The sequence below is a fragment of the Ceratotherium simum genome, chromosome 6, assembly GCF_057802395.1.
Source record: "Ceratotherium simum simum isolate JZ-2026a chromosome 6, ASM5780239v1, whole genome shotgun sequence".
In the NCBI taxonomy this organism is placed as follows: Eukaryota; Metazoa; Chordata; class Mammalia; order Perissodactyla; family Rhinocerotidae; genus Ceratotherium; species Ceratotherium simum.
The window spans coordinates 49,224,914-49,251,028 of record NC_141905.1 but is presented as its reverse complement, the minus strand read 5'-3'; the positions used below and the strand labels follow the sequence as shown (position 1 = coordinate 49,251,028).

The following is a 26,115-nucleotide window of genomic DNA, read 5'->3' as shown; positions in this document are numbered from 1 at the left end:
CTAGACATGTAGGTCTCTTCTTTACTCTCTTCAATGAAGCTATCCCTATCTTACAAAAGAAAACTTAATAGATAAAAATTCACAATAGCTAAAGGTTTACCACAAAATGATGGAGAGTTGTATGTCAAATAGAAGATAAAATGAAATACAGTAAACTCTTTAAAAATTAACATCCAGTGAACATTTAAGTTCCTCAAAGGCAAGAACTATTATTACGCCTTTATTCCCTATAACACCCCTCCTTCCCTTACCCCCACCATAGTACAGATTACACACAGGAACATACAAAAATAAAATACACATACTTGCACAAAACAAAACTTGACTAATTTACTGAGTATCAGTATACTTGAATTTGGTTAATGATATAAGGCTAATTTTGCCCTTTCTTTAAATAACTTATTGGATGCCTGATAAAACACATATATAAATAGATACAGTCAATTATTAGAAAGTCCACATTAAGAACTCTTCTTCATCCACGTATGTCATAAATGCCAGAAAAAGTTTAATATATTATTAAATACAGTATGTCTAGTGCAAATATTTTAAGATTTTTCAATTTATATATGTTTGCAAAGACATACATCACATGTAATTAATAACCTAAAAATAAAAGAAATAAAATAGAAACATCTGCTGCTGGTCAGACTCACTTACCCAGAGCCAGAAACATAAGCAGGGGTAGAAAGAAGGTGAAGAAGATTGAAAAGTGACATCAGAAATCAAAACATGCTACAACTTGGTAGTTCTAGAAACTTCTGAAGTAAGTAAAATTTGGGGAGGTTAAAACAAACAAACAAACAAACAAACAAAACCAGAAGGGGAATATTGGCATAAACAGTGGATGGTCTGCTACCGTATGTACCTGTGTGACCTTGTTCAACTCACTTAACTTCTCTAGGCCTCAGATTCCCCATCTGTAAAATGAGAAGGTTGGACTAAATGATCTCTTTCAGGTACTTTCCAGTTCTGAAAGTCTATGATTCCATTAAATGGAGTGGGGAAGGGGAGTTAAAATATACGCACCAAAACTCCTCTCAACTAATAACGAGATAGTTATTAACTCGGGAGTCCAGTGTTTGGAAATACAAAAACAAACAGGCAGTCAAGTTCCCAGGCTAACTCCCAAAGCCAACTTTAACCATAATAATGTAAGTGATCCACAATACTGATAGTACAAGCCTAAATTCTACATTCTGGAAGCAGGAAGCCACTGCACACAAGAATGAAAAGAATTTCCTTTCCTTTCTTTGGATATATTATTAAACTCATATAAAATTTGGAAAAAGACAGAATTTGTCTTTAGTATCTTTCTAACCTCCTTTCGAGACTCTCCAAATGCCCAAACCTGAGAGTCTAAGCCTGAGTGACTCATTTAATGGATTCCAGCTTTGGCAGTTCTTATCCTGTTGTTGTTTTTACTAACTTCTGAATCCAGTTGTTCGAAAAGTACAAAGCTTTGTGGTTTTTATTTTCCTCTACAGAAACACTATGGCATCAGCAATAAGAGGTGTTGTAAGAGAGGTTAATCAGGAAAAGAGGAAGATATATGCATAGGTCATTTGTAAGCTGGGGCCCACCTAAACTTGTTTTAAACAACTATAGCACCTTTTACTTTCTTTTATTTTTTTACCCATTACCACCAAAGCCTCCACACACCACACACCATAATCTGACCATAATGGCTTATCTGCCATATTCTAAACACTATTATTCTAAACACCAACAAGCTTCTTACGTGACATTCTTTCTGCCTGCGATGCCATTTCCCCTCCTCCTAGGCCTCCAGGTTAACCTCTGTTGATTCTTTTCACCTCAACTCAAACGTGTCTTTCTTTATGAAACCTTCCCTATGCGGTACAGTTACTATTTCTACTGTTTTCTACACAGCTATTTTCTATAATACTTGATCTACCTTTCATGTTAGATTGTAAGTTACCTGAGGACTGGAACTGCATCTTATTCACCTCTGTACTGCCAATACGTTTTATAATGTCTAACATGTGGCGAGCACTCAATAAATGTTTGTTCATTTGTGAATCTGAGGAAATTAGTGAAAACCCACTAAGAGAAACAATATTGGTGTCTACTTCATTCTGAGGTCTTATCAGAATAGAAAGATCACTAAATTAAAGATAAAAAAGCAACATCCCACAAGCCAACAAAGCACAGAGAACCTTTAATCTTTCATACTTTTTAGTGAAGATTTAAATGCCCACTGAGGGCAAAAAAAAAAATCTTGTTCTTATATTTGATAAATAAACTCTACAGAAATTATAACAGTGAATTAGTACACATAACTTTAGATCAAAAATTTTCCTACTGCATAATTTATAGATATTAACAGGAAACATAAAGTCCAGGTAGAAAAATAACACATTTTATATGCCATTTTTTAAAAATTAGAAAATGGTCAATATTTTGGGAAGGAAAACTAGTCTTCAATGACAAAAATGGTAAAATATTTTCTTCCCATTTTTTCTTTGGTTCTTTTTTTCCTTTTCACATCTCTACTCACAAAGTCAAAAGAAAAAACAAAAGGTTAAAGATAAGGTCAGCTGGCTGTATCAAGTGGGCAATCCTTACAACCATGCCCCACCCCAGACAAGAGAAACCACCCAATTCAACAATTTTAGGTAACTTATTTATGTTATACATAGTTAGAGAACACCCTAATAGCTGTTTCAACCAACTGATCTAGAGACACAGAATAAACAAAATTATATTCACTCTGCAGCATATCTCCATGGAAGATGTCATTAATGCTTTAACAAAAGCTCTGCTATAAATTACACTTCAAGTTACCATATGGTTATGGGCTCAAAGATGGGCTAGATGCCAAGTCATTTAAGCAGATCAAGCAACATGAATCTGTGCCAATATTGTTTTACCTCATCATTACACTTTCTAAATGTCCTAACAATGCTCTCAACCAGACTTCTTGAACTAATTGTTTTAGGAATACAATTCTGTTAAAATATATCTTTAGCTCTACCTCATTCTAACAAGGAAATAACTTTCACTCAATAGTTATTTTAGAAGATATTTGCAAGCATACAAATAAGAAAACATACTTACAGATTGTATATCTTGTAATGGTTTTTATGCTTTGAATCCAAAAACCTTAAAACAAAACAAACAAACAAAAAGCCACCATTAACAAAAATGAGCTAACATTTGAAATTACATTAATACTATTGAGAAAAACCAAAAGACAGATTCTATTTTTCCTAATCTCAAATACCATTTAAGAAAAATAAATAAATAAACTCCAATAAATATTCCTTCCATGGGTTTAAACTAGTAATCAGGTCATTCTTAAATAATTATTACATTACACAGATTTATACAATCTGAAGTAAAGCCAGAGCTTTTCATAGAATGAATATTTTCATAATCTTCTCTCTTTGGCCTAACATAGCGAGATTGAGTATTAAGAAAGAACTTCTTTAAAAGGTAGCATTAGCATTTAGCTCAAGTTCACCTAGCTCATAGAGATTTGTGAGAAACAGTCATGTGTACTTAATCTTAAAAATAACCCTGAAAATTCAGCCATCATTTTCTTTCACACTAAAAACTTTTGATATTTAAAAGATGCAAGTAGTAACTACTAACTCTGTATAAAGTTTATTAAGCATTTTCACATATATATACACATCTGAGAGGTAGAGCTTAATCACATTTTACAAAGGAGGGAAGTAGGTATCAAAGAAATTACAGGAATTGCCCAATGTCATACAGCTAATAAATCAAAGAATCAAGACCAAATCTCTCTCCTTCAAAACAATTAGTTAAGAAACTAGACAACAACATCAATTACAGCTAACACAAGCACTTACTACATGCCAGGCACTATTTTAAGTACTTTATGTATATAAATTTGTTTAATCCTATGAGGTAGGTAATAGAAGGGTTAGAAAAGTATAGGGCAAGGAAACAGAATAAATAGAATAAAAAGACAAATGAAAAACAGAAGAGAAGATCTGTAAAAACTAGAATCTAAGAGGTTCAACATATAAGTAGGAGTTTCAGAAAAAGAACAGAAAATGCAGGAGAAGAAATCCAAGATATAACTCAAGAAAAATATCCAAAACTGAAGGATGTGAGTTTCTAAACTGAAAGAGCACAGTTTCTAAACTGAAAGAGCACAATCAGTGTCCAGCAAAAATGATGAAAATAGACACAAGTTAAAGGCATATATATCTCAGTGAAATTTCTGAAGAATGAAGAAGACAAACATAAGACCCTAGGAAGCTGCCTGAGAGGAAACAGTTTTCATAAAAAGAATCTAGAATCAGAATGACATTGCCCTTTTTAATGGCAACATTAGCAGTTAGAAATCTGTCGGGCAAAACCTTCTGACTTGGAAGGAAAATTATTCCCAGCCTAGAATTCCATACCAAGAGAGACTATAAATCAAGTGTGAGTGTATAATAAAGGCATTTTAAATAAAGTCTCAAATAATTTTGCTTCCCATCTATTCTCTCTCAGGAAGTTACTAGAAGATGTGCTCCACCAAACAAGGGTGGAAAACGATGAAAGAAAATGACAAGTTCCTGGAACTGAAGAATCCAACTCAAGAGAAGGGAAAAGAGAATCCCCAGAATGATGGCGAAGGGACATCTCAAGTAGACAGCCATACAGCAAGCCTAGAGAAGAACTAATCCAGATTAGGGCAGACCAGAAGGCTCCTGGAGAAGATAAAATTCATGTAATACCAAATGTGCTCAAACATGTCAAGAGATTTATACAACTGGGGGCAAGTTTAGGGATTAATTAAAGTTCAAGTTTAGGGATTAATTAAAGTTAAGAACAGAAACTAAATAAGTTAAAAAAGAGAGAGAAAGAGAGAGAGAGACAATTGTAGCTCCAAGGAAAACAAAATATGCAGGAAAAATCAGTCATCATATACTACACTGCTTAACTCCTAATGGCATTTATCTAGTCATAATCACTTAAAAATCCAATATTAATATCACCAAAATTAATAGAACTACTGAAAGGAGGGAGAATGGGTAGGAAGTATAAAAATATGTGTGATTGGGGTGAGGAAAAAAGAAAAAGAGTCCATAAACTTGGATGTGAAAAATTATGTTACACAGTAATACAGCAGTACTTGTAACTTTGTCACTAATTGAAATGACATATTTTTATGTCAAACTACAGTTGTTGCAGATATGGAAATATTGTTTACAATTATCATAGTCATTAGACCTGTCAAAAGTTTGTTATTTAATATTAATAACTATATTATTATATCAGATATTTGGTTTTTTAGTATTTTCATAACTGTTATAATCAAAACTAATAGGTATATTTATAATCCTATGAATTTTATTTTATGGATTTAAAATTGCTCTAAGAAGGGATTCATAAACTTCATCAGACTGCCAAAAAGGTACATGGCATAAAAAAAGATTAAGAACTCCTGCCAAAGGGCAGAGGGAAATAAAGTAACTCCTTTTTTTTTGTTGTGGGGGTGGTTGTTAATAAACCCTATAGAACTACTTGATTCTAATATTTCATGTGTACACATTCCTTTTTTTTAAAGTAAATATTTAAGGTATGTGTCACTTTTTATGATTCTTTGTTTTAACCCATTACTTCACCCAACGGAAGCATTGATTCTGCTAACAAGACTTCTACTGAACTACGAATATACTACAGGGAAACGTGGTTATGTTACACACCCTTTCACTTCTGTCTCTTTTACCCTTCTTTACCTTCCACATCCCTGTACCTTTTTCAATTTGTACTTTTGGATTTTTCTTTAAACTGGGGTTAAATCTACACACAGTGAAATACACAGATCTTATGTGTACAATTCTATGAGTTTTATAAGTATCTCAATCAAGATACAGAACGCTTCGACCACCCCAGAAAATTCCCTCATGCCCATTTGTAGTCAAACCCCACCAAGCTCCCAGGTAGCTACTACTATTACCATAGATTAGTTTGGTCTTGTTCTTGAATTTCATATAAATATATCATATAATATGTATTCTTTTGTAACTGATTTCTTTCACTTAATCTAATGTTTTTCAGATTTATCTACGTTGTTACATGTATCAATGGTTTCTTCTTTTTATTCTGAGTATTATTCCACTGCACAAATATTTAACACCATCTCTTTATCCATTCTCCTTTTATGGATATTTGGGATGTTTATAGCTCGGGGATATTATGAATAAAGTGCATAAACATCCTTGTGCAAGTTTTTTTGGGGACATATGCTTTCATTTCCCTTGAGTAAATAATAGCTAGGGGTAGAAGTGCTGCATCATAGGGTAGATAGGGTAGGTGTATATTTAACTTTATAAGAAACTACTGAACAGTTTTCCAAAGCAGTTGTACCATTTCACCATCCTACTATCATTTTAAAAGAGTTCCAATTGCTCCACAGCCTCATCAACATTTGCTGCTGTCAGTTTTTTGAATGTTAGCCCTTCTAATGGAGATGAAATGGTATCTTATTGTGGTTTTAATTTTCATTTTCCTGATGACTAATGATGATAGGCATATTTTCATTTGCTTATTAGACATTTTTATACCTTCTGTTGTGAAATGTCTGTTCAAGCCATTGGCTCATTTTTTTAAATTGGATTATTTGTCTTTTATTATTGATTTATAGGAAGTCTTTTACATATTCTGGGTACAAGTCCTTTGTCAGATATATGTATTGTAAATATCTGCTCCTTGTCTGTGACTTGCCTTTTCATTTCCTTTTGACAATCAACAATTTAAATTTTTGATAAAATCCAATATATCAAATTTTTCTTTTGTTTAGAACTTTGCATCCTCTCTTGAGAAATCTTTCCATACTCCTAGAGTTCATAAAGATATTCTCTATGTTTTCTTCTAGAAGTTTTATACTTTTAGCCTTTCCTTAGTTTGTATTTTAATTTGGTTGGAAATTTAGATAAATGTTAAGGGTAATTAGAATAACCAAAACAAGGACAAATGATTTGAAGGACAGTGATTATAAAATTTAGAAAACAACAACTCATTGCTACCTGCCATATCTTCCTCCATGGGTTTCTTTTGACAGAAAAAGAATAAGCAAGAAATGATCTGCAAGATACTATTTTCTCACAGAAAGCCTATAATGTAAATGTGAGCAAAAAAAGTATTTTGGAGGATTAATAGTTCATTTTAAGTTCATTTTGAGTCTGGTAATTTTAAGTTTTGAATCCAAATATATAAACCAACACTATATTAACAGGAATACACACATCCCAGTGCCCATCTCCAGGGGACACTATTCACACGTGGCAATCCTGCATACATCCTAAACTGGAGTCTAAAGGATTGACAGGATACATACCAAAGTGGTCATAGCAGTTATCACGAGTGTTCAACAAGAGATGGAGGTTTTTACTATTCACTTTCAACACTTCTGCAATTGTGTTGTTAAAACATAAGCTTATACTACTTTCAAAAGAAAAAACAAGTTTTCTGCCCTACTGTCGTTTCCAAAAACGTATAGAATTCAAGCTATATCACACTATTTTATCTATAAAAAGTGGGCTTGATGAGCTTAAAACAGAAGTCCGACTTCTTTTGAACAATATTTTTCGATTTTACATAAAATTCATGTTTTCATCTACTATTTTTGAATTAGAAAAAAATAAGAACCAGAGTTTTTTTTTATGTACCAACAGTCTTCTTTGAGAAATAATTAGATTTAATGAGAATCATGCAACTTCTGTTTATAATGACTCATGAGATTTTTCTTAATTATATCTTCATTCATACTGAGCCTGTCCTGATGACATTTTTAAAAAATAATTGGCACACACTATCACAAAATCAAAAATCTGACCTCAGTAGGAAATGATGATTACCCAACAGAACAGAAACAATTTGTTAAAATGCTGGTAATGTGTTATCTCTTTAAATCTCTCCTAGAGGCTCCAGTCATAGAAAGCCTATTCTTTAATTTGATCAAGACACTTTTATGTTACTTTAGCTACATGTTTTTAACGTATATTCAAAGTCAACTTTTTATTCTCTTTTAAATTTCAAGTATTTTTTGTGTGTGTGTGTAAGGAAGATTGGCCCTGAGCTAACATCTGCCAACCGTCCTCTTTTTGCTGAGGAAGATTGGCCCTGGGCCAACATCCATGCTCATCTTCCTCCACTTTATATGGGATGCCACCACAGCATGGCCTGACAAGCAGTGCGTCGGTGCATGCCTGGGATCTGAACTGGTGAACCCCAGGCCGCCGCAGCGGAGCGCGCGCACTTAACCACTTGTGCCACTGGGCCGGCCCCCGCAAGTATTATTTATTATAAGTACAACTGCTTAGAATTTCTGCTTCTCAATCTTTTATTTTTCTATGTTCCATTCGAGAAGTACTAAGGACTTACTAAATAGCTTCATTTGATTCCTTATAACATGCATTTTTTTTTTAATCACTTCAATTCTAGAAAAGAAAATTATCTATTGGGGTAACTTTTCATAAAATTAAATATCTCACAAAATAATACTGATTTAGCTAGTAAAATGGAAATACACTAGAAATGGCAAATAGGTGTCAAATTGATGGTGGCTTGTTGGGGTGCAATATTAAGGCTATTAAGACAACATCTAGGTTGGAGCCTGGGAAAGAATATCATGACTGATAGCAATGTCTGCTAGTAGTGAGAGAGAAGAATAATCTAAAAATTTTCACTCTATTTGTCATTTCTAGAGAAAATCAATATAAATTAAGAGTAAAACTCAATAAAAAGTAAAATCTGAACATTATAGACTGTTATATAGTAGCAAAGTTATTGTAACCAGATTAAAGTACTGTTTCTAATAGGTCTTAAGTAATTCTATTCTAAAACTCTTTTTTTATATTGGTATTCCATAAAAAGGGGCCATCTCTTAAAAATCTGCTGATAGTAGCATTTATACACTTTTGACCACTATAGAGTATTTGGTATAGGAATTTTCCTCTTGTTGTAAACAACTATAAAACTAGACAAAATGTATGAGGCAACCATTTTTAGGCACTGAACAAAAAGGCAGCACAGGCTTATGATCCTTAAGAAAAGAGAAACATGAGGTAACAACCCCCACGAATGCCTTGCTTTCAGCTTAGAGGCTCTTTTCTGACACAGCAGAATGGAACAAATGGAACAAAGGTTTCACTGAGGTAAACAGGCAGAGATTGGAGTTCTGGGGTGCTAAGGTAGCTGGGATTTGTGGAACAGGGCAGCAGAGAAAAGGGGATGAATAGAAAGAGGGCCTTAGAAGTCTGTATGGAAATTCACCTCAGGTCCTTGGCCAAGAGCTGGGCTGCATATGTGCAGGATCTGAAAGCATAATGGAGATGATCCCAGAGGTAGCACAGTACTGGGAGAAGGAGTTCTAACCCAGCCAGAATAGAGAGACCTCATTGAGCACCCCAAGTATTCAGCTGAGACCCCAGAAAGGCCACATCTAAGACAAAAGACAAGACTAAAATAGACCTGCCTTGACAAAGAAAAACCAAGCCTGACAATACAAGAAAATTAACTGTTAATTTAAATGCCTGCCAAAATGAAACTCAGCACACTTAAATAACAATCCAGACTCCCTACAACTTATCTTCCACAACATTCAACACACAACTAAAATTTACTAGACATGCAAAGCAGAAAAACATGACCCATGACCAAGAAAAAAAAGCAGTCAGTAGAAACCGACTCCAAGGTGAATCGGATGTTGTAATTAGCAGACATGGACTTTAAAGCAGCCATTATAAATACATACAAGAATGTAAAGGAAAATGATTACAGTAAGCAAAAAGATGAAGTCTCAGAAAAGATATAGAAACTATAAAAGACAGAAATTCTAGGCCTCAAAAGTATCTGAAAAGAAAAATCTACTGCATGGTCTTAACAGAAGATTGGAGACTGCAGAAGAAAGATAAGACAGATTATATTTTCCAAAAATGACTGTATCTCCCACCTCACATGCTTTTCATACAACACAACCTTAACACCTCACCCATCAAGTTGGTGGAGTCTGCGGTCCCTCCTCCTTGAACTTGGGTACACTTTTGTGATTACCTCAACCAACAGAGTATGGCAGAAGTGACATTAAGTGATTTCTAAGGCTCAAATGTAAAAATGCCATGTACTTCCACCTTGGATTCAGGATCTTTACTCTTGGCACCAAGTTGCCATGCTATGAGGAAACTCAAACTAGCCTCTGTGGAGAGACCACTTGGAAAGGCCAAGTATAGGGTTTCTGCCCAATAGCCCAACTCAAGCTCCAAAGAGCCAGCATTTACCAGACATGTGAGTGAAAACACTTTCAGATGATTCAGCCCCCAACTTGCCAACTCATCTCCAGTTACTGAGTCTTCCCAACTAAGGCCACAGATATTGTGGAGCAGAGACAAGCCATCTCCACCATGCCTTATCTGAATACCTGATTCACTGAATCTGTGAGTATAAAAAAATAAATGTTCTATGTCATATTTATGTTTAGGGGTGGTTTGTTATGCATAAATATTAACTGAAACATAAAGATAATGAACTTGGCAACAAATTAGTAATTATCTAATCTGAAGAACAGAAGAAAGAAATAAAAAAAATGAACAGCTCATCAGTAACTTGTGGAAGAATACAAAGCAGTTTATCATAACGTTATTGTAGTCACAGGACAGTTGAAAGAGAATGGAGCAGAAAAAAATTTTTTTAAGAAATCACAGCTGGAAATTTCACAACCATGGTGTAAAACATCAACTTATAGATACCAGAAGCTCAATAAACCCCAACCGAGAACATAAAGAATATAAAGAGAACCACACTATGCATACCATAGTCAAAACCACTGAAAACCAAAGATAACAGGGAAAAAAACAAAAACAGAGAAAAAGTCACATTATACATAGGAGACTACCAGATCTAATGAAATGACATCTTTAAAGTGCTGAAAGGAAAAAAAAAAAAAAGTCAACCTAGAATTCTACATCCAGCAAAATGCCCTTCAAAAATGATCAACAAAAGCTGAGAGAATTCATTGTCAGCAGATCTGCCCTCAGGCTGAAGGGAGCTAATTCCAGAAGAAAACTTGGGTCTAGAGAAAGAAATGAAGAGCATCAGAAGTGGTAAATATAGGAGTAAATATAAAAGGATATCTTTTTCTTCTCTTGATTTCTCTGAAAGACAATCGACTGTTTAAAGCAAATAAAATAATGTTGCATTCTGGGGTTTATTACATATGTAGATATAAAATACATGATAAAAATCATACAAAAGAAATGGAGGGAAATAGAATTTTACTGTTATAAGGTTCTTATATTTTAATGCTCAAAATGTTAACTCTAAGAAGACTGCAGTAAGCTAAGAATGCATTTTCTAACGCCTAGAGCAATCTCCAAATATATATATATATATATATATATATATATATATATATATATATATATATTTGAGGTACAGCTAAAAAGTTAAGAGAAGAATTAAAATGGAATACCTAAAATATTCTATTAACCCCAAAGAGAACAGGAAAAGAGGAATGAGTGAATGAGAATGACTGAATGAATAACGAACAACTAAACACAAATAGAAAGATGGTAGACTTAAACAAAACATAACAATAATTATATTAAATATAAATGGAATAAAAACTCCAATTAAGAAAGTTAGTGATTATAAAGCACTTCAAAATTGACCTTCTTCATAAAATTTCTTTATGAAATATAGTATATATAAATATGTTTACATAGACTTGCTATACAAGTTGGAGCACTCTACAGGCAAATCAATATACTATGCAATATTCAATGCTCAAGAAGGAAGATTACATAAATCAAATGCAAAACTCAATCCAGCTGCTCTGTACATTAATACTATGCTACTAAATGCATTCCAGTAGAAGGGAAAGAGTCTGGGTTGCAAGCTGAGCTTTATACTGACTCTTAAAAGAACTCATATCATATGACTGAGGTATAAATATCATAATGACCATAATGGAAATATATTAATTTATTTAAAAAATCCAACTGCCACAAGAACTAAATTATTATTTTAATGACCAGTTCAATATCTCACCATAAGCAGAACTATGAGACGTGAAATCAGAATGCTGCCAAGTAAATGTGGAATCAAACAAGAGAAATTAGTTAAATGAAGTAATTTTTAAGAGACTAAGACATTCTGATGTTTCCATCTCCAGAATAGGAATGATCTTGCCAAAAATATCTAAAGTTCATTCACTAAGGCTTCCCTTGCCTTGGCTATGCTTTTTCCATGTTTCAACAGCTAACCAATCCTTCTTTCCACTGAAAGGCATAGGCAAACTAAAGATATTCCACCAGATTAAATTCAAGTCTTACTGTTAGGCCAGAGAGGCATTGTGTTTTTGCATGTGTGTGGGAGGAAGATTAGCCCTAAGCTAACATCCAATGCCAATCCTCCTCTTTTTGCTGAGGAAGATTGGCCCTGGACTAACATCTGTGCCCGTCTTCTTCTACTTTATATGGGACACCACCACAGCATGGCTTGACAAGCCGTGCATCGGTCTGCACCCAGGATCCAAAGCCATGAACTCCGGGTCGCCAACGTGGAGCACGCGCACTTAACCACTACACCACCGGGCTGGCCCCAGTATTCTGTTTCTTAAAGGTGAACTGGCATTATCTCTGCTTGGCGCCAGCAAGTATTGATATTTAAGTTTATTTCATTGGAGCACTATACCATCTTCAAGTGCTTGAGGAATTGATAAAAATTCATATAACAAATATTTATTGGGCACAGGCTGTGACAAGCACTATTGTAGATATAGTGGTAACAAAACTGACAATCACAATCATAATAACAAATGTTCCTAGCAGCTTGACAGAAATACAGTAGCAAACTTTCTTTTAAGGTATCCCATTCAGAAAACAGCCTAAGAACACTGGACAGCTCCTATTAATCTAAAAATAGGTTTAAAATTAGCATTTGAAAAGAAAAAAGCAAAATTATTTATTTGCAACATTTTTCTATAGCTAACTCACTATTTGGTAACCATATTTATTTCCTCTGCTGTATTCACGTTAAATCAACATTTGCTCTTAGAACCCTAATATACCTACAGTTGCTACTGCTACTACATAAAATTAGGTTGTTTTTCTTTTTAACACATAAATCATCTCTGCCTTAACACAGGCAAGCTCCAAACATTCTAGTCCTTAACTATTTTGTCCTAGTCATCTTCAGGTTGTCAGAATTAAAATCAGTTATATATCCAGTACAAGGAAAGTAAGTATCTTGTTGAAAATGTACTTTCAACTCTTCCCTGCACAGTACTGCTTTCTCCTACATTACTTTAAGTCAAATGGAAAAGCAAAAATAAGAGCTTTATTTTAATTCTGCTCAAAGATAGTCATCCCGAGTACTCAGGAAGATCTACTCTCTCTAAAGAGGTATAAAACTAGAGGGAAAAGAACTAAACAGTGGAGGAAGTGACCTATAACCCAATGAAAAAATTTAGAAGGCTATTAAAAATAATATAAGAAACTGCCAAACATTTCTCCAAAGTTGTTGTATTGTTTTGTGCTTTTACCAACATGGATGAGAGTTCCAGTTGATCTACATCCTTGCCAACTGATTAGCCCTTTAAGTTTTAGCCATCTTAGTAAATATGAAACAGTATCTCATCGTGTTTTAATTTTCATTTTCCCTGATAACTGATTTTGAATATCTTTTCATATTCTTACTAACATTTACATATTTTCTTTTAAAAAGTTTCTGTTCACATCTTCTGTCCTTTTTGTTTTTGGGGTTGTCATCTTATGAATTTGTAAGAGCATCTTCATACTGTGGATTCAAGTCCTTTGCCTGATATACACGTTGCAAATATTTCCCCCAGACTATGGCTGCGTTTTCATTTTATTAATAGTGTCTTTCAAAGAACATAAGTTTTCAATGTTGATGAAGTCCAACTTGTCAATTTTTTCTTATATGGTTAATTTTGTATGTACTGTCTAAGAAATCTTTGACTAAGCCAAAGATGACTGAGATTTCCTTCTGTGTTTTTATCTACAAGTTTTATAGCTATACATTTTACTTTTATGTTTCTATCTATAATCCATTTTAAGTTAATTCTTGTCTATTATGTGAAGCATAAGTTAAGGTTCATTTCATTTCCATACTGACATCCAGTTGTTCCAGCATCGTTTATTAATAAGAGTGTCCTTTTCCCCAGTGAATTATCTTGGCACCTTTGTCAAAAAATGTATATGTGAGTTTTTCTGGAATCTCTAGCCTGTTCCATTGATCCATATTATATGACCCAGCAATTCTACTCTTAGGTATTTAACCAATAGAAATGAAAATATATATCCACAAAAGTCCTGCACATGAGTGCTCACAGCAGTTTTATTCATAACAGACCCAAACTGAAAATAACCCAAATGTCCATCACAAGTGAATGAATAAATAAATTATATCATATCCATAAATGGAGTACTATTCAGCAATAAAAAGAAATAAATCACTGATACAAGCAACAACCAGGATGAATTTCAAAAATATTGTAAGAGAAAGAAGCCAGACACAAAAGAGTACATACTATATGACTGCATTTATATGAAATTCTAGTAACTTATCTACAGTGAGAGAAAGCAGATTTAAAGATTTCCTGGAACCAGAGTTAGAGACTGATTGCAAAGGGGCAAGAGGAAATTTTTTACTGTAATAGAAATGTTCTAAATCTTGATTGCAGTGATGTTTATATGAGTGTATACATATGTCAAAACTCACTGAACTATACACTTAAAATGGGTACATTTTATTGCATATAAATTATACCTCAGTAAAGTTGATCTTTAAGAGTAATATGATTATAACTACCAATTTATAAAAATGCAACTCACCTCAAAAAATTTCAAATTTATTTTGATTAATACCAGAGATAGCAATAGAAGGTGTACATCATCTTCAGGAATTAGAACTTTTTAGAATGAAAAGCAAAACAGCACTGTCTGGAATAGCACTGTCCAACAGAACTTTCCAAAATGATGAAAATGTTCTATATCTTGTGCTATCCAACACAGTAGCCATTAGCCACATGTAGCTATTGAGCACTTGAAATGTGACTAGTACAAATGAAAATGAGTAAATTTATTTCAATTAATTAATTTAAATTTAAACCTAAATAGCCACATGTGGCTAGTGGCTACCATATTGGATAGCACAAGTCTAAAAGATATATATTTATTAAAAAACCCACTGGAACACAATATACATGCCTCTTAGTAAGGTGGTAGAAATGAGTATATTCTTGGAATAGAGCATAAAATTAAAACAGAGGAAAGATACAGTAAAAACTGGGGACTTCAAAACTGTCAAAATATCTACTGAAAAAATATTTTCAACTAGATGCAGTTTTCTAACAAATTCTTAACATGTCTGATTAATTTTCTTTTATCAGTATATTAATAAAATAAAGAAGGAAACTACAACTCTGGACGTATTTCTAACCAAGAATGAGGAACAAGTTTGAGTGGAAATGCCAGGAAACAGGGAGAAAGTGTTCATATAATTTTAGAGTTCACGTCAGACAAGGAAGGAAATACTGGCATAGTTAGATATGATACAGATCAGTAAAACAGATTTCAAAAGCTTCATTTAAATAACAGGCTATGAATTCATAACTCAAAATCTAAAAGGAAAGACTATACAGAGCCTTTAAAAATGAAAAATCTGTATAAACATTTACAAATGATCTAGTTTAAAAAAGACAAAAGAGGAAAAACAGGAATTATCTAAGAAGACCAATCAACATAACCTGCAGAGAATTTACCCACAAAGTTCAGATTTAAAAGGTATATATATAACAATCAGGAAAAAAAGGGGAAATGATCACAGATGAATACAAAAGAGTAGCATATACATAAAGGAGCATAAAAACGGTAAAAAAAAGAAAAGGCTTGGAGTGGGGGAAATGTTTAGATGAAAGAGAACAATAAATAAGGTAGAATTCCACAAGTTAGACAGCTGTATAATGCTAGAGGCAGAAAAAAAGCAGAAACTCCTAAATTCCCTTTTTACTTTCATCTTCTCTGCCCAAGAGCATGTTGCTCTGATTCAATAATTCAAGAGTGGTGGGTACATGACATTTCTCTGGATTAAAAGCATTTTCTATTTGCTATTTAAGCAAGGCTCTCTCTTAAAGAATATTTCTTAACCAACAGCCATCAACAAAAAAATCTTTGATAATATTCTGTGATTATACATACTAGTAAAGCAGAGAGTTAGCAATCAATAATTCAAAACAGAGATAATCCACCAAACTCTTTATCACTGCTTCATCTGAATCTTGTAGTCATAAAATTCAAATGGCAAGAGAGGCAGGGAATCATAAAATTGTCTGAAGAAAGAGTATTGCTAGTTTCCTCACATTTCAAAGAATTCATAAAAATCACTTAAAAAAAAGAAAACTAAAAGAAAAATAAGTTGAAGGAAAAAAACCTAAAAGAAAAACAAGTTGAAGATAGGGTCAACACACACATACAAATTAAAGAAAAAATATGTAAGGCCAATAAATATCACAAAGTTGCTTAACCTCGTAATTAAGGAAATGCAAAAATCAAATTACAACAAACCGCAAAAAGTTTAAGTTTGATAATATTCAGTTTGCCAAGGTTGTGAGGGGGGGAAGACACTCTCACACGTGTTGGTGAGAATATAAAATGGTATCATTTTTGAGGGTAAAAGTTTAAACCATGGACCACTGGTCCCAGCAACTCCATTGCTAAGAATTTACCTTAAGGACATACTTGCAAAGGGACACCAAGATACATGCATGCAAATGTTTATTAGAGCAGTTTTCAATAGCAATAAACTGGAAACAACTTAAATGTGTATCAGAGAGGACTGTTTATTATGGTATGATCATAAAATGAAATAAAAAACAGCCAATAAAAGAATCAGTTTTATCTCCATGTCAATATGGAAAATGCCTAAGCATGTTAAATGAAAAAAAGCAAGATGCAGAAGAGTATGCAGTATGTTCCCATTTGTTTTTCTTAAAAAGTGGGTATAAGATGAAACAATTTTTTAAAGACTATATGAAACTTTTTATTATAGATATCTTTGGGAAGAGGATCTAAGGATAGGAAGTTAAAGTAGAAACTTGTAGTGGATATTTGTCATCTCTAGGCTGCTAAGCATCCAAAACCGTTCCAATTTGGAGAGAATTTCAAGACGTGAGAAGCAAATACTTCCTTCCCCATCTTTCTCTCACCACTGTGCATGCCTAAGACCAATTAGGTCCTCCTACTCTAGACACTGATTCCAAGGTAGTGAGAGCAGGGTGCAGAAAAGTCAGATTATTCAGAGAGATCTCTAAAGGAGCTGAAAGTTTATGAGCATAGTCACCAATATCTAGTCATGGCAGCAGTACTTGGGACATCAAGTGTCGAGGAAGCAGTGTACTAAACACACTGGTCTTATTGCAACCTCTTAACCAAGCCTTGCTTCCCTTAGCTTCTGCAAGTCTTCCAAGCCTGGTCCTCTAGTTATAAGCTATAAGTTATCTAATATTTTTCAAAACATTCTTTTCTGATTAAGTTAATTAGAGTTACTTTCTGTCATGTGCAATGAAGAATCCTGACTTTCTTTTACAGTATTTTCCTATAGCTTTTTTTTTTTTTTTTGAGTGAGGGTTGGTGAAATCATACTTTTTTGTGTGCTCCCTTTAATATTTGAACTTCATGATTTCTTATCTAGCACTTTGGGCAACAGTTAAACTGGCAAGAGAATAAACAATCTATTTAAAAGAAAATATCACAGCATTTTAAAAAGGGGGGAAGGTAAATTCTCTCAAAGAACTTGAATATTACTTAGGGAAACATTCACCATGGCTGCCCCTCCCACTTCCTCCTCTCTCCTCCCAAGGATTTCATGCCCACAACTGGCTCATTGCCTTATAAGTTTGATACAATGGAAAGGCAGAAAAAAGCAAGAAAACAGTACTTTCCAAAAGGAAATGGGAAAATTTAACTGTAGATACTTGGAAAGTAGAGACTAAAAACTTAGACAAGAGCAGAGAGTTAATACTTTCAAAACTTAAAAAACCTAGAATACAAATCTTTCTAATACAATTATACATTACTTCAAATAATTTCAGTATATAAAAATATGAATTGATTAAAGACAGCTGTGAACATGAAGTCTTTATTTTTAAAAAGTCTTTACTTTCCTCAAAGAATTCCTATGAAATAGTTCTAAATAAGCTGCCAAAGTGCAAAGTGCAGGCCAGCCCAGTGGCGCAGTGGTTAAGTTCGTGCACTCCGCTTCAGCGGCCCAGGGTTCATGGGTTGGGATCCTGGGTGCGGACCAATACACCGCTTATGAAGCCATGCTGTGGCAGGCGTCCCACATATAAAGTAGAGGAAGACGGGCAAAGATGTTAGGCCAGGGCCAGTCTTCCTCAGCAAAAGGAGGAGGATTGGCAATGGATGTTAGCTCAGGGCTAATCTTCCTCACCAAAAAAGAAAAAAAAATTATTTGTCAAAATAATACATTAAACATATATATTTCAAAAGATATAAAAAGTTTGCAACAAAACCTTAGTCAAGGGAAGATGGCAGAGTAGGCAGCACCAGGAGTCCATCTCCCTACCTAGACAAAAACTGTACTGGCATAATCTGTCTGATGTAACTATTTTGGAACTCTGGAGTCTATTCAAAAGCTTGCAGCATCCAGAGGAAGGCTTGCACAATAAATCAAAGTTAATTTCAGTCAATTTCAACTCTTAATGTGGTAGTGGCTACCCACCCCTCACTCCCCCAGCAGGCAGTGATGCACTTATTCCCAGAGCAGCCTGTATCAGCTTGTGGTACCTTGTCCTCCAAATATCAGAGATCTGTGCTCTGATCGCTGACCGCTGCTTCTGATTACAGATGTGCAGACACTAAAGCAGGTCGCCATTGTTACAATCCCCATGACTGAAACAGCTTCCAGGGGATTTAAAGATTCAGAGCCTATTTTTTTCCTTCAATTTTTTCCCTTTTCCTTTTTTGAGAGCCAGACATTTAAGAAGTATGCCATCCATATACAGGTGTTTGTGTGAACATTAGTTTTCAACTCTTTCGGGTAAATGTCCAAAGAAGTGCGACTGCTTGATTGTATAGATAGAGTATGTTTAGTTTTATAAAAAACCACTGTCTTCCAAAGTGACTGAACCATTTTGCATGCTACGGGCTTTTCACATACTGCCATAACGTATAGGAGCAGAGTTTTTGTATGCTACATACATGACTCCACCTATATAACATTCTGGAAAAGTCACAACTATGGAGACAGTAAAAACATCAGTGGTTGCCAAAGGCTGGAGAGAGGGAGGGATGAATAGGTAGAGCACAGACCACTTTTAGAGTGGTGAAACTACTCTGTATGATACTATAGTCATGAGCTCCATAACAATGTTACATTCAACGACGGACTGCATATACAACAGTGGTCCCGTAAGATTAGTACCATATAGCCTAGGTGTGTAGTAGGCTATATATACCATCTAAGTTTGTGTAAGTACACTCTATGATGTTCGCACAATGGCGAAATCGCCTAACGACGCATTTCTCAGAATGTAACCCCATCATTATGTGATGCATGATTGTATAACGGTAGATACATGTCACAATAAATTTGTCCAAACCCACAGAATGTACCACACCAAGAGTGAACTCTGTCAACTATGGACTTTGGATGATAATGATGTGTCAATGTCGGTTCATCAATTATAACCAATATACCACTCTGGTGGAGGACACTGATGAGGGAGGCTGTGTATGTGTGGGAGCAGGGGGTATACGGGAAATCTCTGTACCTTCTGCTCAATATAGCTGTAAACCTAAAATGGCTCTAAAAAATAAAGTCTTTAAAAAAAAAAAAAAAAAACTCCAGACCTAATAGGATAGGCAATGGTAAAAGGCAAAGTTTTTCCTCTAAGGTCAAGAGCAAGAGAGGAGGCCTTCTTTTGCCACTTCTATTCAACATAGTATCGAATGCTCAAGCCAGAGCAATTAGGCAAGAGGAAAGAAAAAAAGGCATCCAAATTGGAAAGGAAAAAGTAAAATTATCTGTTTGCAGATGACAATCTTACATGCAGAAAAGCCTAAAAATTCCACAAAATAATTGTTAGTACTAATAAACATATTGAGCCAAGTAGCAGCATACAAAATTAACATGCAAAAATCAGTTGCATTTCTATACACTAAGAACAAACAATCCAAAAAAAAAAAAGAAAATTCTATTTATAATAGTATCAAAAAGAATAAAATATCTGGGAATTAACTTAACCAAGGAGGTGAAATACAGAAAACTGCACACAGAAAACTACAAAACACTGTTCAAAGAAATTAAAGAAGACCTAAATGGAAAGACACCCCACCTTCACGAACTGGAAGACTTGATATTGTTAAGATTTCAATATCACCCAATGCAATCAACAGATTAATGCAATTCCTATCAAAATCCCAATGACTTTTTTGCAGAAATAAAAAATTCCACCCTAAAATTCATATGGTCTCTCAGAGGACCCCGAATGACCAAAACAATCTTGAAATGAAGAATAAAGGTGTAGGACTCAAAATTCCTGATTTCAAAATTTACTACAAAGCTACAAAGTGTGGTACTGGCATAAAGACAGACACATACCAATGGAATAGAACAGAGAGCCCAGATATAAACCCTTGTATACATTGTCAAATAAGTTTTGACAAGTGTGCCAGAATCATTCAATGGGGTAAAGATAGTCTTTTTTTTTTTTTTTTTTTGGTGAGGAAGATTGGCCCTGAGCTAACATCTGTGCCAATCTTCCTCTATTTTGTTTATGGGACGCCATCACAGCATGGCTTGATAAGCGGTGTATAGGTCTGCGCCTGGGATTCGAACCCACAAATTCCGGGCAGCCAAAGCGGAGTGTGCAAACTTAACCACTACACCACCGGGCCGGCCCCAAAATAGTCTTTTCAACAAACGGTGCTAGGAAAAATGGATATCCACATGCAAAAGCATTAAGTTGGACCCTTATCATATACCATATGAAAAAATTGACTCAAAATGGATCAAAGACCTTAAACTATAAAACTGTTAAAAGAAAACATAGGGGAAAAGCTTCATGACATTGAATTTAGAGATGATTTCTTGGATGTGACACCAAAGGTAGAGGCAACAAAAAACAGATAAATTGAACTACATCAAAATTTAAAACTTTTCTGCATCAAAGGACAGTATTAACAAACTAAAAAGGCAACCCACAGAATAGAAGAAAATATTTGCAAATCACATATCTGATAAGGGATTAATATCCAGGATATATCAAGAACTCCTAAAACAACAACAAAAAAAACAAACCATCCAATTCATAAATGGGCAAAAGACTGAATTAAACATTTCTCCAAAGAAGATATACAAATGGTCAACAAACACATGAAAAGATGATCAGCATCACTTAACATTAGGGAAATGCAAATCAAAACCACAATGACCCACTTCACACTCATTTGGATGGCTATTACCAAAAAAAAAAAAAAAAAAAAAAGCCCAGAAAATAACATGTTGGCAGGAATGTAGAGAAACTGAAACACATGTGCATTGCTTATGGGAATGTAAAATGGTATAGCCAGTGTAGAAAACAGTATGGTAGTTCCTCAAAAAATTAAACACAGTATTACTATTTGATCCAGAAATTCCACTTCTGAATGTACATGCAAACTAATAAAGCAAGGACTCAGATACTGTACACCCATGTTCATACTACCATTATTTACAATAGTCAGCAGGTGGAAGCAATCCCAGTGTGCATCAACGGATGAACAGATAAACAGAATGATATATGCATACAATGGAAGGAAATTCTGACACATGCCACAACATGGATGAACTCCAAAGACATTATATCAGTCACAAAAAGACAAATATTGTATGATTCCATTTATATAAAGTACCTAGAATAGGCAGAATACATAGAGACAGAAAATAGAATAGTGGTTGCCAAGGCTGGGAGTACGGGGAATGGGGAGTTACTGTTTAATGGGTATGGAATGATAAAAGTTTTAGAGATGGAGAGTGGTGATGGTTACACAACAATGTGAATGCACTTAATGCCAATGAAATGTACACTTAAAAATGGTTAATAAAGTAAAATTTATCTTATGTACATTTTACCACAATAAAAAAAAATTGCTCATCTCCAGCTTTATTCATCCTCAAACCCTTATTTCTGCTCACCACCCCACAACCCCCGCCAAGCAACCACCCCTCAACTACTCGGATTCTTTTTCCTAGTTTTAATTCAGCATTTCTACATAACATACACAATACTACTTCTTGTAGATTTATCAATTACCTACATATTTTCTGCCATGCTAGAGGAGACTTACAAAACCAGTAGTACCCCCTTGTTTTCACTTCTCTTAATCCCTCTTAAAGGGAAATATCACAATTTGGAGTTAAACCAACCAACCCATGTTAATAACTGCTTCCTGTTTCTAAATCACCTAGTTTTCTAAGGATCTATTGCATTTTCCCCCCAAATATTTCAATATCCACCTATCAGTTCAATTTTTTTTTTCCCTGAAGCCTTCTGGCCTATTGCTCCAATCAGAACTGGTTGTTCTTCAGCTTGTGTCACAGTTGTCATTCTGGGACTTTCCCTTCTTGATTCTAAGTTGGATACTCTGTTTATTGAAGCCCTTTTCTTTCATGGTTTATTCTCTTGTTTTGCTGGGGCACATCTTCTAGCAATCTCCTAAGAAATATTGCACGGACATACATTTTTTTGAATCCTTGAGTGTCTTTTTTTTCTACTTTTGTACTTGATTGATGGTTGGCCTGGATATAGAATTCTAGGCTGAAAGCAGAACTTTTGAAGCGCTGTTCCTCCATTTTCTATCTTTAATTCTACTGCTGAGAAGTTGGATGCCATTCATATATCTCTAATACTTCTACAATGATCTGAAAGCTTTTGAGATATTCTCATTATTTCTGGTGTTCTTAAAGAAATTTCATAATAATCTGCCTAGCAGTGGCCTGTTTTCATTTATTGTGTTTGGCACTATATAGGTCTTTTCAATCTGGAGACTCAAATCCTAAAGAAATTTTCTGGTATAATATCAAAAAAGACCTTCCTTGATGATTTCCTACACTGTGTATAGACCAACATTGCATTACGCCAAATAAAGGACAGAAATAAGCTAGATTAGCTCCAGAGTTTCCAGTTTTTGCCCTATGATATACAGGATTATATTTTATTAAGGAAATCAGCTTTGGAATCTGACAGACCTGGACTCAATCCTCATCTTCACTACTTACCAGCTGTAGCACTTGGGAAAGCTAACTTCTTTTAAACCATCTAGGAAATGGGAATAAGTTTACTGTAGAAATTTAATAAGACAACACATGTAAACTGCTTATACAAGTTATATATGTATGTAAATAAATGTACAATAAATGTTATTATTAAAATATCAAAAATTGGATTGGTGCGGATAATCTAAACACTGTCAAATCCATCGAGGCTCTGCTATTTGTAAGGAAATAAGAATAACAAAAGAAGTGGGAGGCAGCCAATAGATACAGGGTTTTCTGTTGGGGTGATAAAAATGTTTTGGAACTTGATAGAGGGGGTGGTTGCAAAACATTGTGAAGGTACTAAATGTCACAACTGTACACTTCAAAATGATTAATTTTATGTTACATGATTTTTACCTCAAGATAAAAAAAAAAACAGGAAACAGAGAAGCAATGAGGGAAGAAGTCAAAAGTTGTTGTAAAGGAAGAATGGAATTGATATTCTTTCCTCTTAAATTATTTTGAAGCTTTCCTCTAAATAATCTCTCTTCAATTCTTTTTAACTGAATAGCCAATAATGATAATGTTGGGATGACAAACACTTCCTTTTTTATTGAAAATCAACATACAACTAAGGTTGATTGAGAGATCGATATATAATTAAGAGAAGAATATTCAAAAAGTTTCTTCAGGAAGAAAATGTATAAAACAGCACAGAAGGAAGGAGACGGACTCTTGAATCAGTAATACAGCTGCTTATATATGGGTAAAAAAAGCTAATAGTATATAAAACAATAGGTAGTCTTCAAAAAAAAAAAATCACCACATATCAGAAGACTGAACTACAAACATTTCCTTATAATAATGGGAATCTTCCCACATCTAAAATCTTTCCAATAAAAAAGGAGGAACTCAATTATTTCCTACTGATTCAGAGTAGGGGAAAATATTATTATATGCCTCTTTTTTCATTTTCAACATTTCCCAAATTGTGCTCCATGGAACACTGTTTAGAGAGTTGCTATTTAATATACTACAAAAGAAAAGAAAGGGGGAAAGGAAGGGGAAGAGAAAGGGAAAGAAAAGAAAAGAAAAGAAAAAGGAAAAGGAAAGCAGCATGTTAGAATTTCACTCTTGGGCAATTTACAATGCATAGTAGCATATTAAAAGGTTCTATAGTAAGAAAGCCAGTTCACCTCTATTAAACCTACATTTTCCTGTACAGAATAGTAGTTCTCAAGCTATGCCTGTTAAATACAAGTGTCACTTTTTTTGAGACTGCTTAAGATTTATAACAGATAACATATAAACTAGATAACTTCAATATTAGCCTGAGGGATAAGATTAACATATATGTCAAAGAATAATCAATTATCTGAATAAAACACTGTTTTATATTACCAGCTAGTCAGAGCAAGAGCTTAGTGGCAAGAAAGAAGGTGAAGAGAGATGGTAATAAGAGAAAAAGAATAAAAAACAATCTGGGAAGAGATAGCTCTTCAACTTCCCTTCTATGAGATGTTCCTGTCCTGTCAATTCTGATTGCTTATTAAACAAAATATTTGCAGTTAAGAGTAAAAAATTTCGCCTTGGTTCACTTTTCCCCTTCTCCGTTTGTGTTTATTTTTTACATTAATTCCTGATCTTAGGAAGTTACTTCGAAAGAAGTTAAATATTTGTCACAAAAGTACTTTGAGTACCTCAAGTACAAAATTTCACGTTGCCATAACAAACCATATCCCCAAACAGTTAAATAATACCGGACAATTTAAGCATGTAAGTATTTGAAATTCGAGTTTATTTTACTCAGTGATGCACAACAACAACAAAGTCTGAACTCTGCACAATATTTCCTATTTGGGGAAAAAATAATAGGAAAAATATGGAATTAGAGAAGAAAAGGTAATTTTAAATATTCTTTAGACATCTCAACAGAGAGAGCACAAGAAAATCCAACTGAAAATAGTTCTGTTAACAGAAAAGCTAAAAGAAAATAAAGATATTTTTCACTGAGACGTTATCATCTTTGAACTAAAAAGGAATCACTCCTGTCTCCAATATAGTGTGAACCAATCAAGGAAATCAATCATTTAGGTACTGGAGACAGCCATTCCCTTGGAGAGCTTAATCTTAACAGGCAAATTACTTAGGAATTATTTATTTTCATTTTAGTCCATAGGAAAAACTACATCTTCCTTCCCAGTCACTGTTCATCCTTTCTCTCATAAAAGAAGGAGAGTAGGGCGAGCAACTGAAGCCAAAAAGCCTTACTGGCCATTTATACCCCAATCGGGGAAAAAAAAAAAAAGACAAGCAAGACAACACAAGCACAGCATAGCTGATAATTCATTTTTATATGCTATTACCCTTACCATAGGGGGACAAGATCAGTTGGCTAAAGTAACCATTAACTAAATATAACAATCCATACATATCAAACTTTTTTTTAGGAATAACAGATTTGAAAAATCAAAAGCTAGATGAGGGGTCGGCCCGGTGGCATAGTGGTTAAGTTCACGTGCTCCGGTTTGGCGGCCCAAGCTTCACAGGTTTGAATCCCTGGCGCAGACAGACACACCGCTCATCAAGCCATGCTGTGACGGCGTCCCACATACAAAATAGAGGAAGATGGGCACAGATGTTAGCTCAGAGCCAATCTTCCTCAACAAAAAGAGGAAGACTGACAACAGATGTTAGCTCAGGGCCAATCTTCCTCACCAAAAAAAAAAGAACAAAAGCTAGATAAGATAAACTAGATACATTAAAGAAGACAGAATAAATGTCAACCTTGGGTAGTAACTAAATGTGTGAATCTTAATTCAGAGGCATAGAGGTAGGGATTATGAA

General features: G+C 34.3%; 1 long non-coding RNA gene across 1 annotated transcript; it reads right to left on the bottom strand.

The window, feature by feature from the left end:
• Window positions 1–904: 904 nt before the first annotated feature.
• LOC147916860 (uncharacterized) lies at window positions 905–25,856 on the bottom strand. Its single transcript, XR_015552494.1, has 3 exons — window positions 23,290–25,856; window positions 3,082–3,126; window positions 905–920 (listed from the first exon to the last, which is right to left on the bottom strand). It is a non-coding gene; the product is annotated as an uncharacterized LOC147916860 (long non-coding RNA).
• Window positions 25,857–26,115: the final 259 nt, after the last annotated feature.